General features: G+C 40.9%; 1 protein-coding gene across 3 annotated transcripts in view; it reads left to right on the forward strand.

Annotated features, from left to right (window-relative positions):
- The window catches only part of hivep2a (HIVEP zinc finger 2a), a 117,538-nt gene that overhangs the window by 15,887 nt on the left and 84,110 nt on the right, over positions 1-17,541 (forward strand). The window contains exons 1-2 of one of the 3 annotated variants that reach the window (XM_039598924.1): positions 2,604-2,625; positions 9,945-10,064. The exons of 1 other annotated variant lie outside the window; for it this stretch is intronic. The gene's annotated coding sequence lies outside the window, so the exon portion shown is untranslated. Of the gene's footprint in view, positions 1-2,603; positions 2,626-9,944; positions 10,065-17,541 lie in introns of those variants that run through there. One more of the 3 variants, XM_031751536.2, reaches the window with a different exon arrangement.

Here is a 17,541-nt window from a genome sequence, read left to right on the forward strand (position 1 = left end):
CATGTCAGGTGGTTTTTGAGGATATCGAAGGTGACAAATGTCAACGGCTGCACTAGACAGTTACAAGCTGTTCTGACAGCGTCTTCGTGCATGTCCGTTTTCTTGTGTGTGCGAATTTCTGTGAAGGAAACTGAATGCGAGAGGCACAAAGCACAAATTAAAAAGTATTTCTTAGATTTTGGAGGTGTAATGTTGAGGTATTTAACAAGTTAACCTCTTAATATCCACCAGGCCACCTGAGCTAAGGTTCTTCTAGGTTTAAGGTCAAGGGTTGTGTTTTTTTGGAGAAGAAAAATGTAGAATGATGTTAGTTTGGCAGATTTTCTTTTAAAACCTTTTATGTGTGGGTTTTCCAAACAGGTAAAAATTCCATAAAAAAGAGACAGTAGCTTAACCCTAAAACTCTCCCCACCTCTATGAGTCACTGGTGACTTAGTGGATATAAAGAGGTTAAAAAAGGGGATGGTACTGTGGGTTCTTTTTTTGGATCCACTCTGAGAACTGGAGGGCAGTTTTCTCTCTTTTTAGATTTCTTCCACATTGTGCAGTAGCTTCATTTGGCATAAAGCTAGCTTTTCCTTTCTGGGAATATTTTGTGTCGATTTTGTGGCTATATGGCTTTTACACATGGCCCTTTTTGTATTTTAGGCTGTTGGATCTATGTTGCAACAGTGTCTTGTCTCTACCTTCTTTGTTTTTTCTTCCTATTTTAATGTCCAGCATCTGCAAATACAGATTTTCAGTGATAAAAATGATAAAAACAAGTGAATGAGGAAATAAAATTAATTTAGGAAGTAACAGAGGACCCTACATGGTATAAGGTGAGCCAGCCTCATGTATTAACTTACTCACATGTGCATACTCACAAACCTGTGTGTAAGTCTCAGGGTAGACAATATTCCCGCCTTTTTAGACTGAGCATCAGTTTTTAGGTTTTTAAAGGTCATCACTTCCATGGAAACACTTTGGAAAGCTGCCCCCTTTCCCCCTTGCACCTCAGACATTATTATTTAATTTTCTTCAGTTGGAGTTTATTCTGCAGATTGCAGACAGTGAGCACAAGCCCGTTGATTTAGGATGAGTCCGATATATGAACATAAACACAGTGGCAAGAACAAAACTGGCCGCTATGTATATGTCATAAATCTGGTGGTGATTTTATGTGCTTATTCATTTTTTTGCACAGGTAGAGAACATTTCTCTGCACATATTACGAAAAGTGGGTCATAGTTTGCTTGGCACAAGTTGATTGTAATGTAGTCAAAACTGGAACAGCAGTATTCAAATTAAACAGCTGTTGATTCCATGCTAGCTTTATTAATCTTCAACACAAATAAACTTTTGTTCCTGACATTTCATGATACTTCTCACCACTAGCCTGGACTCCAGGCCTGACAGAAGGCTGCAACCTGCTCCATCTCTCTGTGGTGGAAAGTGGCAGACAAGCAGTTCAGAAAGTAAAGATTTTATGTTGTACAATGAATCAATGAACTTCTGCACAGATGTGAGGATGCTAAAATGCGAAGAATGAAGGTTGCCGATACCAGTGCTGCTAATATTAGCCACGCTTTGCTACCTAGTCTACATAAGACTACATAAAGTGACAAAAAGTCCAGAAAAGTGAGGTGAAATAATAAAAGGGAAATTTTAATTAAAAAAAAGAGAACCAAATGGACACCGTGATAAACAGTGAGTTGGGAAGTAAGCAGATAAACCAGTAATGGATAGCAAACTAGTGAGAGCTTCACATCTGTTGAGTCACTGGTTAAAGCAGACGAGGAAGTGAGAGAAACACACCCGTCCACTCCGACAAAATAGTGTGTTCTGATAAAGACTGTAAAAAAAAGGCGGAGAAGGAGGTGAAGAGGAAGAAGTGTATGTTCTGTTACCATGGTGACCACAGCTTGGTACAGCGGATGCAAGCTGTGCCCTTGACAGCATCGCATTGGAGAGCGAGTCTGATACACACACACACACTTGTGGAGGGCAGACTGACGATCATGTGTACTGTGTCAGAATGAGTGGTCGCCCTCCTGATGTGTGTGTGTGTGTGTGTGTGTGCATTCATCCATGTGCGTGTGTGTATGTGTGTGTATGTGCAGGTCATGAGTAAGATAACAGAGTGATGAATTTGAATAGCATTAGTGGGATATGAATATTGCCGAGACAACAGCAGTTAGTTTGGTTCCCATTTCCTCCATGTAACCAGAAGTCCACTGGCTTCTTTGTTTGTGCATTCAAATGGCATGGAAAGCAGTGTGTGTGTGTGTGTGTGTGTGAGGGAGAGAGAGAGAGAAATATATAGAGAGGGAGAGTAATAGTGGTGTGTCTGAGTAAAGTGCGGTACAATAAAGAGCTTCAGTTTCGCTTCCGCATCGTTCCTCATGCAAATGACAGCTTTGTTGCGCTTGCAGCCTGCACATTTCCTGTACATGCTCTATATATGTGTGTGTGTGTGTGTGTGAGTGTGTGAGTCAGAGAAAGAGAAACTATACCCATCAAATTTAGTTCATACATATCTGCATATATTAATCTATCCATGTGGTTTTACACTATTTCACCTTCTTTCAGTCTTCACTTCACCTCCGTTGCCAGTTTGGACAGGCGGTTGCCAGCACTGCACAGGTTTTGCATTTTTCTTCACATTTATTCAGAGATACTGGTTTCAGGCTTTCGCCTTCTTGCCACTCATCCTTTGAATGGGATGATGCCTGCTGCTCCACTTTGTATGAATTGAAGAATTGTTCAGAAAAGTTCTGCTTTATCGCACCCGTGCTGCCGCTAACCAATCAAACCGTGTTATGAATATGTGCTGATACATATGTGCTGTCACTGCCCATGTTTATAATCTGAAAGCATCTTTAAACTTCCTGTAAACAGAACACAAGTCATTTGTTCATTCACAAAGGTGACCTTCAGAGTGCAGTTTAAACCCTGTCAGGGACGACTCCTTTTCTTTTGCCATCGAGTCGGAGCATCACTCGTGGCCTGCAGGGTGACGTGGATACTGCTCCACTCAAGAGGTGTTCAGAAAAAATAACAGGATGTTTGTGGGAGGAAGAGCTGGAGTGATGAATGGAGAGAGGACAAGGTCAAGAGAGAGGGAGGAGGGATTGTAATTAGCCGTCCCCTGCTTTCTCCACCTCGAGTTGCCTCCTGTCACTTCCAACATCCTTTCGCTCCGTCTATGCTTCCAGTTGATTTTTAGTAATCTTTCATTTTCCCTTTTAACTCCTTTCATCCCTTCGCCTTACCATCAATCTCTCTGCTTTCTTACCTTCAGCCAATTTCTTTTTTCTCCTACTTTCCATCCAATTTCTCTTATCCTGATGGCTCTATCTTTCCCTTGCTCTGTCCTCAGTTTCCTCTTTTGCCTCATCCTTTCTCCTTCAGTTCCTCACTATGCTGCCCTTCTATCTTCTTAGCATTTTCTCTACCTTTGCCTTTCTTTACCTCTCTGCCTGGTTTCTTTTTTCCTTTTTTGCTGCTTTGTTCTAAATTGTTTATAATGATCTGCAATTCCCACATTTGCTACTCCTCCCTTCCATCTTCCTCTGCTCTTGCACTCCTTTCCTCCATCCCTCTGCTCTTCCTCTTTGCTTCTCTCCCCCCCCTCCCTTCATCTTTTCATCCCTCCATGATCTCCTCTGCCAGGGAGGAACAGGTGGCTCGCCTCTGCTGTGCCACTTGGTGGCTTCCTGCCTGAAACACAGAGAGCAATAGAGAGATTGTGGCCCATGTCAGTGCACTGCCTCTCCGGCTTATAACATGTGACGGACGGAAGGAGGAGGAGTGGGAGGAAATGGAAGAGGAGGAGGAGGAGGGGTCCGTCTGAAGGCTGTGATTTTGGAGACTGAGGGAGAGAAAGCGAGCAGCAGGTGCTTCAGTGTGAAGCACTTGTAGAGGCGCACACATGCACTTAAAGATAAGAGCTACCAAGATTCTTCTGTGCCCACACCAGCATGACATCATTTCCTGTCCTCACACTGTAACTTGGCACAATAAAGACCCTCTGGTGTTTGTCTCAAACTGGTAATTTAGCTGCTCTTGAATCCAGAAAGATTAGAGAAAAGCTCAGAATAGGTCGTCTCTCTCACTTCCTCATTTGTTTTCCTTTTGAGTCCTTATTTCTTTTGCATCTCCATCTTTTGTCTTTGAGCTTCCTTTGTATAAAATTATATTTATCTCTGCACTTTTGTTCAGACATAATTATTATAAATAAACCTTAGAAATGAACATGAGCAAGTGCATGCTTTCAAAATAACACGCCCAATCTTCTCTCCTACTATCTCTTGTCTTTCCTTTGCACTATTTTTATTCCCCTGCTTTAATCTTAATCTTACGCTGCAGTTGCTAAAATTGACATATTCTGTAAAAGTGAAGGGATTGAGGTTGTTCCTGTAGCCGCTAGGATTAGCTGCTGCTATAGTAGCTAGCCATCTCCATATGCATGGCATTAAGACCGATTAGCTCAACGCTAGCTCACTCACTCACTCTCAGAGTATTAAAGCTTAAAAGCTAGCACAGCTGGCTAGCACCTCTCGCACCTCTTGCACGTCAAGCGATGGGGGATTAGCACATGCTAACGATGGTTAGCTCTCTGGCAGGCTAAGAATTAGTGCTTCAAAGACGAAGTAAATCTGGCACGACCTGAAAATATGCTCCAGCTGAATGTTTTTGATGTCTTCAAAGCAGACATAAGTGTTTAACTAGGGAGATATGTATGTTTCTATGTATAATTCCTGGTTAAGTCTTGGTAAAACAAGTGTCCCTTTTTCACATCTTAAAATGCCTATGAGCAAGGCACCACTTAAGTAATAACAAAGAGAAAAAACAAACCAAGAAAAGGCTCAAATAAGTTTTTTATTCACAATTTAATTCCAGTGAACGGATTAAATATTCCTCTGTAGGTTCACAAAAAAACCCTCACCCCTTTTTTATCTCTTAAAACCCTTTCAAACCTTCATGGGATAAACTTCCATCATTGTGAAACTAAAATCAAGAACATTAGTCTCCAGGCATTTTAAAAACTTGAACTTTCTCTGGATGTTATATAAAGACTACCCAACCCCCCAAAAGTCACTCATATAAAACTAAAGCTGAGCAGCAGTTTGTAGCAACAGTTACTGTGGTTTCCTGCAGTGCCATAGAATATTATCAATATTCCTGGTACCAAGTTTAAATGTAGCATGGCTATTTATTTGCGAAGACTAAACAGGCTAGATATAATGTTAACAAAAATGCATTTGCATGCACATTCAAACTAATAGTAGCAGAGCTACCACACATGGCCTGCTTACAGGTGATTTATGATTCAGCAGGAAAGTTACGTCGTAGCTAAGTCATAACCACAAACCTCTCTGAAATCATACGCTGAAACCTGACGTCTGCTTCCCTAGAAATGTAACACATTGAGCCTACTATTGAGATTCAATACTGTTCAATACTGTTCATTTCTTTTGTGCATTTGTGACTACCTTCTTTATCTTCCCCCATGAAAACAACATCTGACGGCCTCCCCTTAATGATGAACTAGGTATATTTCAATAAAGACGTAGTTTTACAACCTTAAAAATCATTTCTGGCTTTTTTGAGAGTAGCTGCATAGGGAGAGGCCACCATCATTTAAATCAGATCCAAACCGAATCATTTTGTTCTTCAAACAGGCCTGAAATATGACAGAAACTGTTGAGTTAAGAAAAAAGCTTGAAGGGTTAATCCTGGTGGATTTATTTATCATCTCCATGTACAAATGAAATTATAATATATGTGGCTATCTATATGTCTTTACATGTGTAAAATGATAATCCGTATTGGCCTTTAACACTATCCCCACTAAAGATGAAATATTCCAGCAATCAGTGTTTGACATAATGCGAGGTCTTGACTGATTAGTAATTCATGAGTTACTGGTGAGTTTAAGACAATACTGTGGAGGCAAAAGTGTTAATTGGTCTTTATTCAGATTATATTCACATGCATACAGTGCATGAAGAATAGCCACACATGTTAATAAATTCTAGACCCATGTGTCAATAGATATATACATTTTGACACGAGTATGTATAACACAATGTCACAGTATTTTCTCAAGTCACTTTCTGTGTGTTGCTATGTTTTAGACAATCAGTAGATTATTGAGATAATAAAAGATGGAATTTAGTGACTTACACACATCTTACTAATCAGAGTGTAGTGGGTCTGAGTGCAGTAATTATAAGTCAAAATATGAAATCCAATTCCAAAATATTGTGTAAGACAATAACCTCTAATAGTGTTTTGTAATATATTGCTGTTTTTTCCCCCTTTAACTATCAATATCAATGCTCTTATGTGTCACTCATCTCCATGTCAGCTGCTCTCCCAGCACTCTCCACCCTCACTCTCTCTTTACCCTGAACACACCACAGCATCAGCATTACAGTAAAATGTTGTCAGTAAACAGGTGGAGTTTGTTGCCATGATGTTCAGGAATAAATGATTAACTCTTTCTCACATGTATAGCGATGACTTTCTCAGACGCATTTCTGATGACAGCTGTGTTTCATTTCAGAACAAAGTGTCGACATTTTTTTTATCATGTCAAAGCAGACCCTGTGTTGTAACCGGGCATTGTCTGAGCCCAGTGATGGACTCATGACCTGTCCAGCTGGGAGAAATCCACCCTGTCGGTAGCTCTAAGTTAGATAAGCAGTTATGGGAATGGATGGATAGATGGACATGGCACGACAGCTAAATTTAAATGTTCCCTCTAGTGTGCACGCTACTCATTACTGTTTGACGATAAATCCACATGGTCTGTGTCTAACTTTTCCTCACTAAGGTTTAAGTTCTAAAAAAAGTCGGAATATTTTGCATATGTTTATGCAAAATTGTCACATCCTATTACCGCCAATGCAGTACAGAGCCCTCCACTTTACCACAAACTCCCAGACTGTGTTTTTGTCCGCCTGCCTTTATAAATGATCCTCCGGTACTGCAAATTTCTCTTTTCCGACTAAAGTTTTGTGCAAATTTTTACAGAAAATGTAACTAAAACGCGTCAGACTTCTCGAAAAAACAAAACTTCTTCTTTTCTCTCTCCCTTCACATTTCAGCTTCACCGCTCTTGTTGTCCAGCTCCTTTTCTCCTTTTATCACTCTGAGTGGTTTGCTCACTGTTTTTCCACAACCCGTCCATCCCTCCATCCAGGCGTCTCCCTTCTTTCAACCACTCAGTCCTTTTGCCTTCTGTTTCATCCTTCACTCACTCTGATCCCAGTCTATCCCCCCTCCTCCTCCTCTGCCGCCTCCTCCTCCGCCTCTTCAAAGCTCTGTCTATCTGTCTCTGGATGCAGTCCTCTCCTCCCTTTCATCACCCTTTCCTCTCCTCCCTGTCCTTTCCTCCCCACTCTCTTCTCATCTCCTCTCCTCTGTTCTTGTCCTGTCTCAACTCGTTGGTCTCCTGTTTGTCTCCCCTGTGATGTGCTCCTCTCCCTTTTCTTCCTCCTTTCCTCCTCCTCTATTTATTTCTCTTTTTCTCCCTCCATCTCCTGTTTTCCCCCTTCCTTCTCTCTTTTCAACTTCTTCCTTCCAGCTCCTTTCCCTTTAATCTGCTCTCTTTTCCCTCGCTTCTCCACTTGTTTTCCCTCATTCTCTGACTAACTTTTCCTCCCTTGTCCTTTCTTTTCCTCTTTTCTTTCATCCTAATGCACCGACAGAAACCCCAAAATCCAAAACAGATCCTCCTTTTTCTTTTCGGCTGTCAGTGGTAAGGTCTCTCTCCAGGCTCTCTTTTCAGTTTCAGGCTTTTAAGTGACGAGGCACGAGGCGAAATTAAAAGACGCTCAGATATCTCCACTGTTAGTTTTGAACGTATCTGTGCCTAATGTGTTTTCCACACTCAGACGCACAAACGGTGTCAGTGACAGGATTTGTCTGACAGCTGGGTGATATTAGACCTCTCTCTGAACTTAAACTACATAGGATGATCAGAAGCAGCTGTCAGGCGTCTTGTGTGTGCGCGTGCATGCGTGCGATTTCGCGTTGGACTACCTTAGTGTCATCAGTAAAATTTGTCCTTCATCTCTCTAATTCCCACTGGATATTAAACACAGAGACATTCAACTGAGGGCCAGAAATATCTATGCAAATATGTTCAGATAAGTCCTGTTTTTCAAAAAAAAAATGTAAATTTAGTGACGTTCCTACAGAAAGTGTGATTGTTGGCATGTAAGTAAAGCACATTATGGGGAAGTATTAGAGTTAGGGGATATTTTAAGGTGTTTCACATTTGTGAATATAGAAGTATAAGCTAAGCTGTGTCAATTTTCAATTCAGTGAAGACGAAGAGGTGATCTATTTGCATTTAGGATCATTAAGTCAGTTTGATATCTTAATATTTCTCCTGGTTAGGTGAGTTAAACATGTAAGTAAGAACAAGAAAGTGCGACACACTTAAAATCAATAATGAAAGAACGCAGTAAATGTGAATAAACCTCATCAAAGAGTGAACATTTAAGTCATGGATACCAGCACATCTTGCAGATCCTGTAACTCTAGAGCCTTAAACAGAATGCTGGACAAACAACGGTGAGGTAGTCTGTTGAGGAAAAACAACACAAAGCCATGAATAATTAACTAAGACTAATAATATAATCTGAAATCCTAGAATAGTGAATCTAATTTAAATGGAGGCCCAGATTCACACTACAGAGCACATTTTTGTGTGGCTGGTGCTCACTTAGAACATGTTAATTAGCAGCACAAGACAAGGAAACGATGTCATGTACTAATGTGGGAAGGTGCCATAATGTAAATTCACATACTGGACTACTATACTCACCTGGTTGAACCCCCTTTTGCCGTTAATGCTTTGTGACTTAATAAGGATTTGGTCCTTATAGAAATGGACCAAAATGATATCATCACAGATTTGTCGTCTGTGTCCGTGACGCCAATTTCCCATTCCATCTCATCCCAAAGTTGCTCTATTGGATTGAGATCTAGTTACTGCAGAGGCCGTTTGAGTACAGCGAGCTCATTCTCATGTTCAAAAACCAGTATGAGATGATTTGAGCTTTGTGGCATCAGAAGACGGGTACAATGTGGCTATAAATGGACGGATATGGTCGGGAACAATGCTCAGGCTGTGGCATTTAAAGGACGCCCAACTATATTCAAACCAAATATTCTCCACATCATTACACCGCCACCCTAATTTGTTGATACAATACAGGATGGATCAATACTTTCATGTTGTTTACACCAAATTCTGACCCTACCATCCGAATGTTGTTGTAGAAATTGATTTGCTTTCCTATCAGCTTGAAGCAGCTCACTGGTTATTTTCACTGTTTCGGGCCATTCTCTGTGAACGCTAGAGAAGGTTGTGCAGGGAACCCGAGTAGTTCAGCAGTTTGTGAAATACTCAGACCAGCAGGTCTGCAACCAACAGCCATTCCACTTCCAAAGTCACTTAAATCACCGTTTCTTCCTCATTCCGATGCTCGGTTTGGACTTCTGCAGTTTGACTTGACCGTGTCTACATGCACAAAGTTATTGAGCTGCTGCCATGTTATTGGCAGGTTAGACATTTACGTTAACAAATGGGTGAGCCTATGCACCTAACATAGTTGCCTGTGAGTGTCTTTATTTGGCTGCTTTATTTGTTGAAGATTTAGGGAAATAACTGGTTGTATGTTGCAGAAATGGATGCAAATACTCTCAATTCCATGTACAAAGACAGAAAAAACATGCACATTAAATAAAATCAACACATCATTTATTTCTACATGAATACATGCATACACCCTGACACGCATTTGCACATGAACATGTACTGTACATATAAAGGCACATACAGGGACGAAGTTGCTGCTCATGAACCCAGTCACACTCCCAGTCACTGTTTCTGGCCTCCTCACCAAACCAAACACTGTAATTTATCTCCATCTCTCTCTCAGGCTGACCTCAGGCCGTTAAAGGTTTCCAGTTGGGTTTGTGGCGGGCAGAAATGTCAGAGCTGTGGATTCCAGCGGCGGGCAGAGAGGCTGCTACAGTATGTGGCGGGAGACTGCGTTGCTGTAAGTGTTTCTGTCTGTGTGTGTGGTGATGCTTTTCTTAGGCGGTGTGAGTGTGTGTTGAAAGAAAGGCTGCTTGATGATCTGAGCTGAAGAATTCGAGAGAAACTGAAGGTTTCCCACCTGCCCTGTTGACTTTGGGCATATCAACAACAGCAAAGTTGTTTTTTGTCTCATGACTCCACGGTTCCTGCTCTTTCCCGAGAGTCAAAAACAACCAAGTGTTTACGTGTAGTTTGTCCACTTTGAGTGAGTCTCCAGGTTTGTCCTAACCTGCACTTGAGGGAAAGTGGAAACATACAAAATAACCCCCTCTGATGACATGTGGTCACAACGAAAGAATAGACTTTATTTGGAGAGAGTTTTGTTTAGAGAAGCAGGTTGGCTCTGGAACAGTAGGTTGGGAAATTACTGGAAAGCAGTCAGGTGCACGTATATGACAAAATATGACAAAATATTGGAAGATTGTTGGAAAACAGTTATTTTGTTCTGTATCTTTAAATCTTCAACTTTATGTAGAATTTGTCTTTTCTCGTCTCTTATCTCCACTGCGATCATTTTTTGTCTCTACATCTTCCCTCCGCTCCTTTCTTCCTGTTTCTCAGATGCTGCTCAGGGCCAGAAGAGTTATATTTAGCTCTGCTCTCCTCCTCCTCCTCCTCCTCCTTTCTGCCCTCCGTTTCTGTGTTTTGCCCCTGCAAAGATGGCTTCATTAGCCATAGACCTCAGCATGAAAACACACACACACACACTGACACACACACACACATGCTGGGGTAGAGAAGGGGATAGAGTCTGTTACATAAGAGGCTCTCTTATATAATTTGATGCATATTTGATGCTGAATGGTGCATTGGCAATGCAGAAAGCTATGAGCGTGTGTCTTTGTGTGTCTGTGTATGTGTGAGTGGGTGTGTATGTAAGGTAAGCCAGATTTTTGCAATGTGGCCTCCCCTTGCCCTCCCTGAGTTGTTACGTCAGAGGGAAAGCTAAAGGTGAACGGGCAGTCAGAACCAAAAGAGTGTGTGTGTGTCAGTCTGTGTGTGTGTGTGTGTGTGCGTGAATCTCCAGAGTATATTACAGCTCAGTATCAAAGGACTGTTTTGAGCTGCTTATATGTTTTTTTTTATCAGTGTCATCTTACCAGAGTACAGTTTGAAAGCTGGTCCTGTGACTTGTGTACTTCTCTCTCTTCTCCATTTCCTCCTCTGCCATTGATCTAAGTAGAATAAGAGGATCAATAAAGGTTAATGGCTTTCTACCTGGGTTCACCTCATCGATGCACTTCATCAGGAATGCCCCTGCTGCCTGCACACTCAGGATACAGAAAATAACGGAGGGAAGGCCTGCAGACATTTCATTAGATGTCGCTGTCAAATAAGCACGATCTGATATCGTCGTGTTGGTGTTGTTCCCAGATCATCATACTGTTCCAGGATCAACATTGTAAGTGACCAATGAGAATGTTGTGACATCATACTTTTGCGACTTCGGGAAAAACCGCCATAAAACAAAAAAATGTAGTTAAGCTGCGAGAAACCGCCTCTGTCCACCGATCAATGGACCCTGACCCTAATCCTAACCCTTTAATAAACGGTAAGCAGAATTGATATTGTCCTTGCAACATTGGAATTTCATAAATGCACGAATGGCTTGGCGCGCAAAAGAATAACGTCACAACAATGTGATTGGTCACTTGCAATGTTGAACCTGGAACAACATTTTCATGATGATCTGGGAACAACACCAACACGACGATATCAGATCATCCGTCAAACAAGGTCAGCTTTTTTGCTGACTTGTACTCCTTCAGGTGCTTTACTACCAAAGATTTGTCTTGAACGGTTGCTCAAGATTATTGTTCAGATTAACCTCATGAAAGGGAAACTTGGGAACTAAAGCTTGACTGACTCATGAGGGACAGAGCAAGAAAGGAAATGCCAAAATTTAATCTAGAAGGGTCTGAGATAGCTCGCCTTTTATTTTGTCCTGCAGTGTCCTACATTTCCCATAATGCAGTTCAGAACTGAGGTTTACTGTCTGTGACAATTAAACGGAATCTGATGTTAAAACTGCCCCTTTCACCACATTTTTATTTGTCTCCTCAAAAGCATGAACTCGCTTGCCTCATGCTGCCTTCAAGTCTTGTGGGAATTTTAAGGCTTTGGAGCAGAGTTCACACGAGCAAGCTAAAAAAGGCTACAAAATAAACAGAATGAAAAGAAAGAAAGAAAGTCACTAATAATTATTGATTTGGTGGATGCGTGTACACTTTCAGGGCTTTTTATTTTCTTTTTTTGCCTGAAATATTCGTGTAGAGCTCTACTTTTTTTCTGTGACTGCAGCTTTGTAATAACTGTCAGGTTGACAAATGCATGAAAGTATGACTGCTTTTCCTCTACATTGCATCAGCGTAAAACCATCTTGTAGGTTTATTTTTCTTGGAAGTAGTGAACATGTAAACTGTGGTTGACATGTACAGACTTAAGAAATGGCGTTAAACAGGAAATGTGGTGCAGACTGATTTATTAAGAAAGAGCAATGTTTTCCCATTAAGATCCCAGCACTGCTGCTAACATACCACAGATCAGGCCACACTTGGCTATTTCATTTGACTCTATTTTCAGTTCTGTAAAGATCAGCAGCAGCAGCCAGCCAAGCTTTACACTCTAAGGTCAAAAGCCTGCCCTGCTAGAGCTCCCAGTTGAGCAAAGCTGTGGTTATACTGGCAGCTCCCAGGTGGGAATGTGTGGCATTCCCTCTTATAAGAAAAACAACAAAATAAAACATTCCCACACCACCTTTAATTAAGCTTTCCTGACATGCTTTAAGTTTTCCGGGTTGCCAGAATCTGTACTTTGGTGGTAAACAACTTGTTTTAAATTTGTATTTGTCGGGAAGTAGCCAGTGACTCGTCAGCTGGCTATGCTGCACATTTATTTGTTTGTTTCCATTCTTTAACTTCTGGGAGGAAGTAAGTCATAGTGAGGCTGGCAAACAGAAGCAGCTAAAATGGAAAAACAAACTCGTTCATAACATCTAATCTCTACACAAAGAAAATCTATCAAATTCTGAGACAACCAGGTGCCTCATAGCTCACTTGGTGTAGCGCAGGACCCGTAGGCTGAACCCTTTCCTGTATGTCAGCCTCCCACTCTCTCTCCCCACCTTCCTGTCTTCTCTATAATTGTTGCTATTTAAAAAAGGCAAAAGCCAAAAATAAATTCAGAAAAAACTGAGACAGAAATGAATGTTGTGTTAGGAGAATCGACATACATGACGGAAAGGGTACAAAGGAAGTCACAAAGACAGAAAAGAAAATCGCTTTGTTGTTGTGTGCACATTTGAAAGTGTAAAAGGTAGAAAAAAAGGGTAATAGTAAAGTGAAAATGACGTGAGAGGTATTGTTTTAGCTACAAATGTAACAACAATATGAAAATTAACCCTTTGATGCGCTTTGAAGTACACCCAACTTCATGCTGTCAAAGTAGGCAGTTTGAGAACATTGTTCTCCCAGGTTTTGGCAATCGGGGATACTGAAGTACATGAGAAACTATTTACTTTTTTATTTTCATTTTCATGGGACTGGGATTACTCATCAATAATTCAATTACATTAAATTCAGTTTAATTCTTTCTTTTTTTTTAATATATAGCACCAAGCAACAACAGTCGCATGTGGGTGTTCTATATTGTACGGTAAGGACCTAATAATAATACAAAAAAGCCCCAACATTCAGACGAATTCTTATAAGCAAGCACTTAGCGACAGTGGGAAGGAAAAACTCCCTTTTAATAGGAGGAAACCGCTTGTAGAACCAGGCTCAGAGTGGGGCAGCTATATATATCAGAGCATTTGCCATTTTTGAGGAGTGAGATTCAAAGGATGTTCATTTTTTTATAAAGTTTCATGGTGACTAGTTTGTTCTTTAAATGATTAATACTAAGCAAAAGTCCTAAACATGGCCTCCACTCTTCCAGTGAAACACAGTAACACCAGCTGCCCATGTAAATGTGTGTTGGTGTGCATCCTGGCATTCAGATATCATCCGGCAGCCAGCTAGTCGTGCTACCTAAGCTAATTTCCTGCCAGTAACAGGAAGTCTGCCCTTCTGCTGACATTGGTGTAACACAGGAATCCTTCCTCCCCCCCTCTGTGCAGTCGCTGCCAGATAATGAGGTTGCGTAACAATTAAACTCTTCCCAGTGTTGTTAATATCGATTAGCACGCTCCGTCTGACGTACAACAGACACACACAGGGGCGCTCAGTTGCCAGTCCATCAGCTGGCAGATCAATCAGAGCCTAATGAGATAAACGAGCTCACTAATTAGTTAACGAACCACTGGCTGACTGACTGACACAAGCACACACAGAGCCAGCCTGGCAGCTTCTCCTCCTGTCAGCACAGGGGAAGAGAAGGCAAGAGTTTCTTAACAAACTACTTCTTAGTAGATCCATTTGAATCTGTAGAAGTGTAAAAAATCTAAATACCCTCTAAGCTGAAAGTGCCATAACTTTCATGTTTTAGAAGGTATCAAACTCAATCTTCTCAACCTAACTTATAATACACACATAAGACTTTTCAATACTTGCTTTTAATGGAAGTTTTTTTTAGTCTACCATTATGTGTCTTTATCACAATGACCACAACACAATTCTTTATACTGCAGACACATTATAAACATCATATTAATTGTTCAGTCACAGTAAAAAGAAAGTATACCCTCTTTAAAATCAAAGGTTTTACATATCAGGACATAATAAAGATAATTTGGTCCTTAGCAGATCTATCAAATATAACCTCAAATGAATTAAAGCACATGACATATACTGTTTCATTATTTAACAACAATTGATCCAAAATGCAGCCAAATTGGGTCATTTAAGTCTGAAAAGCACTTTCTTTGCCAGTAACTGAGCTGGAAATTTACCTTATTCAAGCCTAATGCTTTCATGGTAGCATTACCTTTGGTTGTTTTTGATTACTATGCATTTTTTGGGGTTTGTGATGCAGGAAGTCAGAAGGTGGTGTGGCTCTAAATAAGCAAGCTGAACATTTCACTTCTTTAGCTTGGACTGTTGCTGATAAGTGTGTCCCACCTCACAGGATCTCATTACAAAATGTTCCCCCCACATTTCCATGACAACTCACAGGTACACAATGAAACTCATGGGTAAACACACACAGATGAAACTCATCTGGAAAAAGGACACGAGCTGTTTTATCAATGCTATAAAAGGCATCGGGGAATTGGCATGATGCAGAAAAAGACTTTACTCAAATTGGACTGAAATTAACTAAGAATTGGGGAACTAATTTGAAAATTCATCTTGTCTTGGAGAGACTCTTTATTTAAAACCTTGATTACATTCCTCTTAAGACCCCAACTGCCACATGCGGTCTGATTTTTTTTGTCTTTACATGTGAAAGTGACCTGCGTATTGAAGCCTGTCAGTTATTCTGACTCAGTCAACCGTGATGGACAGCTCTGCCCTCCTGGTCCTGTCATGCTGCTATTTATCACAGACTTTTTATGTGACTGGCATGGTTTACTTGTGTAACACTAGACTGGATACCCCTGATGTCTCAAAGAGGCTTCTGTGAAACAAGCACATATCTGGAGCGTCCACGGGGACAGCCCGAATAATTTTAGCATCGTGGGGCAAGCCTGGGCCGGATGACATGCAGAGAGACAAATAGCTGAACAGACAGAAATACAAACAGACAGACAGATGGCTGTCACTAAGGTTCAGCTAAAATTGTGCAGAATTTTCTGGATGCATTTTAAAAAGAGGTTTCAGATGTTAGCCTGCTTTGACCTGTTTGTGAAAGCCAGGTTGTCTGCGTGTTAGGGGACTCATACCAGTAGCATTTAGGCTAACTCGGGGTCATTTGTGAGAAGCCATATTTGCAATTCAGGCAGCTATTCTGCAAGTGGGCAAACTCTGGTTCATTGAACTAAAATTCCCAGACTTTCCCACGCTAAACCATCCTGAAAAGGTTATTTAAAAATCTTAAATCATATTGTAGATTTTTTTTGTGTAATTACAATTCACATTATCAAAATATGTCAAAAATACACAAAGGTTACTAGCAGGAAATGCGCCGGGGGAAACTTAAACCCAGGCCCTCGCAGTAGCCTTTCAGCATATCGGTGATCCCCTCATATACTGTGCTATACTACACACTGTACTAGCACCTTCACACATAATTCTGGGCAGACTTTATCCAATCCTGGATTATTACAGTTACCAGATTTATGCTCCAGATTGACATGTCATTATTATTATTACAATTTGGGGACCTATTAGTGAGTTGGAGCAATGGCTATTTTTTGTAGCCAGAGCAAGATTTTCTGTTCAATCTGAAGCTAAATATCTATCACATGATGGCTGCTGGTTTCCAAATTGCATTTCTGTGAATGCAGTCGCTCCTTTGCTCACCACTGGGACCAGTTTTCCTTATTAAAATCTTATTGCTTACCTATCTATGCTACATAGTGACGCAGATAACTGAGCGATTACTCTCACAATAATGAATACAATTAGACATGTTTTCAAGAGCCTGAATTGTTACCTAAAGAATAACTGTATAAACCAGATACAGCTCCCATGAGACTCTGAAAACATAGCAATGGTGAGAGCTTGTTGGAAATTATGTTAAATGCCAGCAGAACCTTTAAGAATTTCAGATATTACGTTTATTGTTAGATGGGAAGAGGAAACCATGTTCTTTCTAAGAAGATAGGCATTCTTTTAGAGCTACAGAAACTAATGGAAGAGCTAAAGAAATGTCTGGTCTTTTATCTGAAAATCAAGTAGTTTTACCAAATTTACCATTCTCCAACAACCGGTTGTTGACTGCATTGTAAGGAAAAATTTGCTTGCGTAGTGATGAAGTCTTCCTTTTCATCTTTATATCTGTCATACTGTTTCCATCAAGGCACTGCGTCACAGGTGTGACCTCTGAAATGCGGGTATGTGGGGTGATTTGAGTTTTGTGTTGATTTTCTGTAATTAAAGTCAGGGATAACCTTTGTGTTTTGAGGTTTGGCTTTAATGAACAGAAGTTTGGGGTAAACACTGTGTTTTTTGGGAATCGGGCTGGATCTGCTGTGTTTTTCACCAAGGGAGGTTTATGGTAACCTTTAAGAGCTGACGTCAGTCGCTTTTGTTTGCTGTACCTGTGCAGCCGGCCACTGCTGTGTGTGTGTGTGTGTGTGTTTGAGACGCAGGCAACAGTCTCCTAATGAGGGTGAACTCGAAGGGTTGTGCTTAGTCTTCATTTGCCCTGCTGGGAAGGTTGTTGGCAATGGGTACGTGTCTGTCTGTAGGTGTGTGTGTGTGTGTGTGTGTGTGTGTGTGTGTGTGTGTGTGTGTGTGTGTGTGTGTTATGCTTGGGAAGCCCCCTATACACACTGCAAGACTTCTAATAATGAATACCACCTTTTCGAGTAAGTTGAACCCCGTGTGTGTGTG

Source organism: Oreochromis aureus, linkage group 15 (assembly GCF_013358895.1).
Source record: "Oreochromis aureus strain Israel breed Guangdong linkage group 15, ZZ_aureus, whole genome shotgun sequence".
Taxonomy (NCBI): Eukaryota; Metazoa; Chordata; class Actinopteri; order Cichliformes; family Cichlidae; genus Oreochromis; species Oreochromis aureus.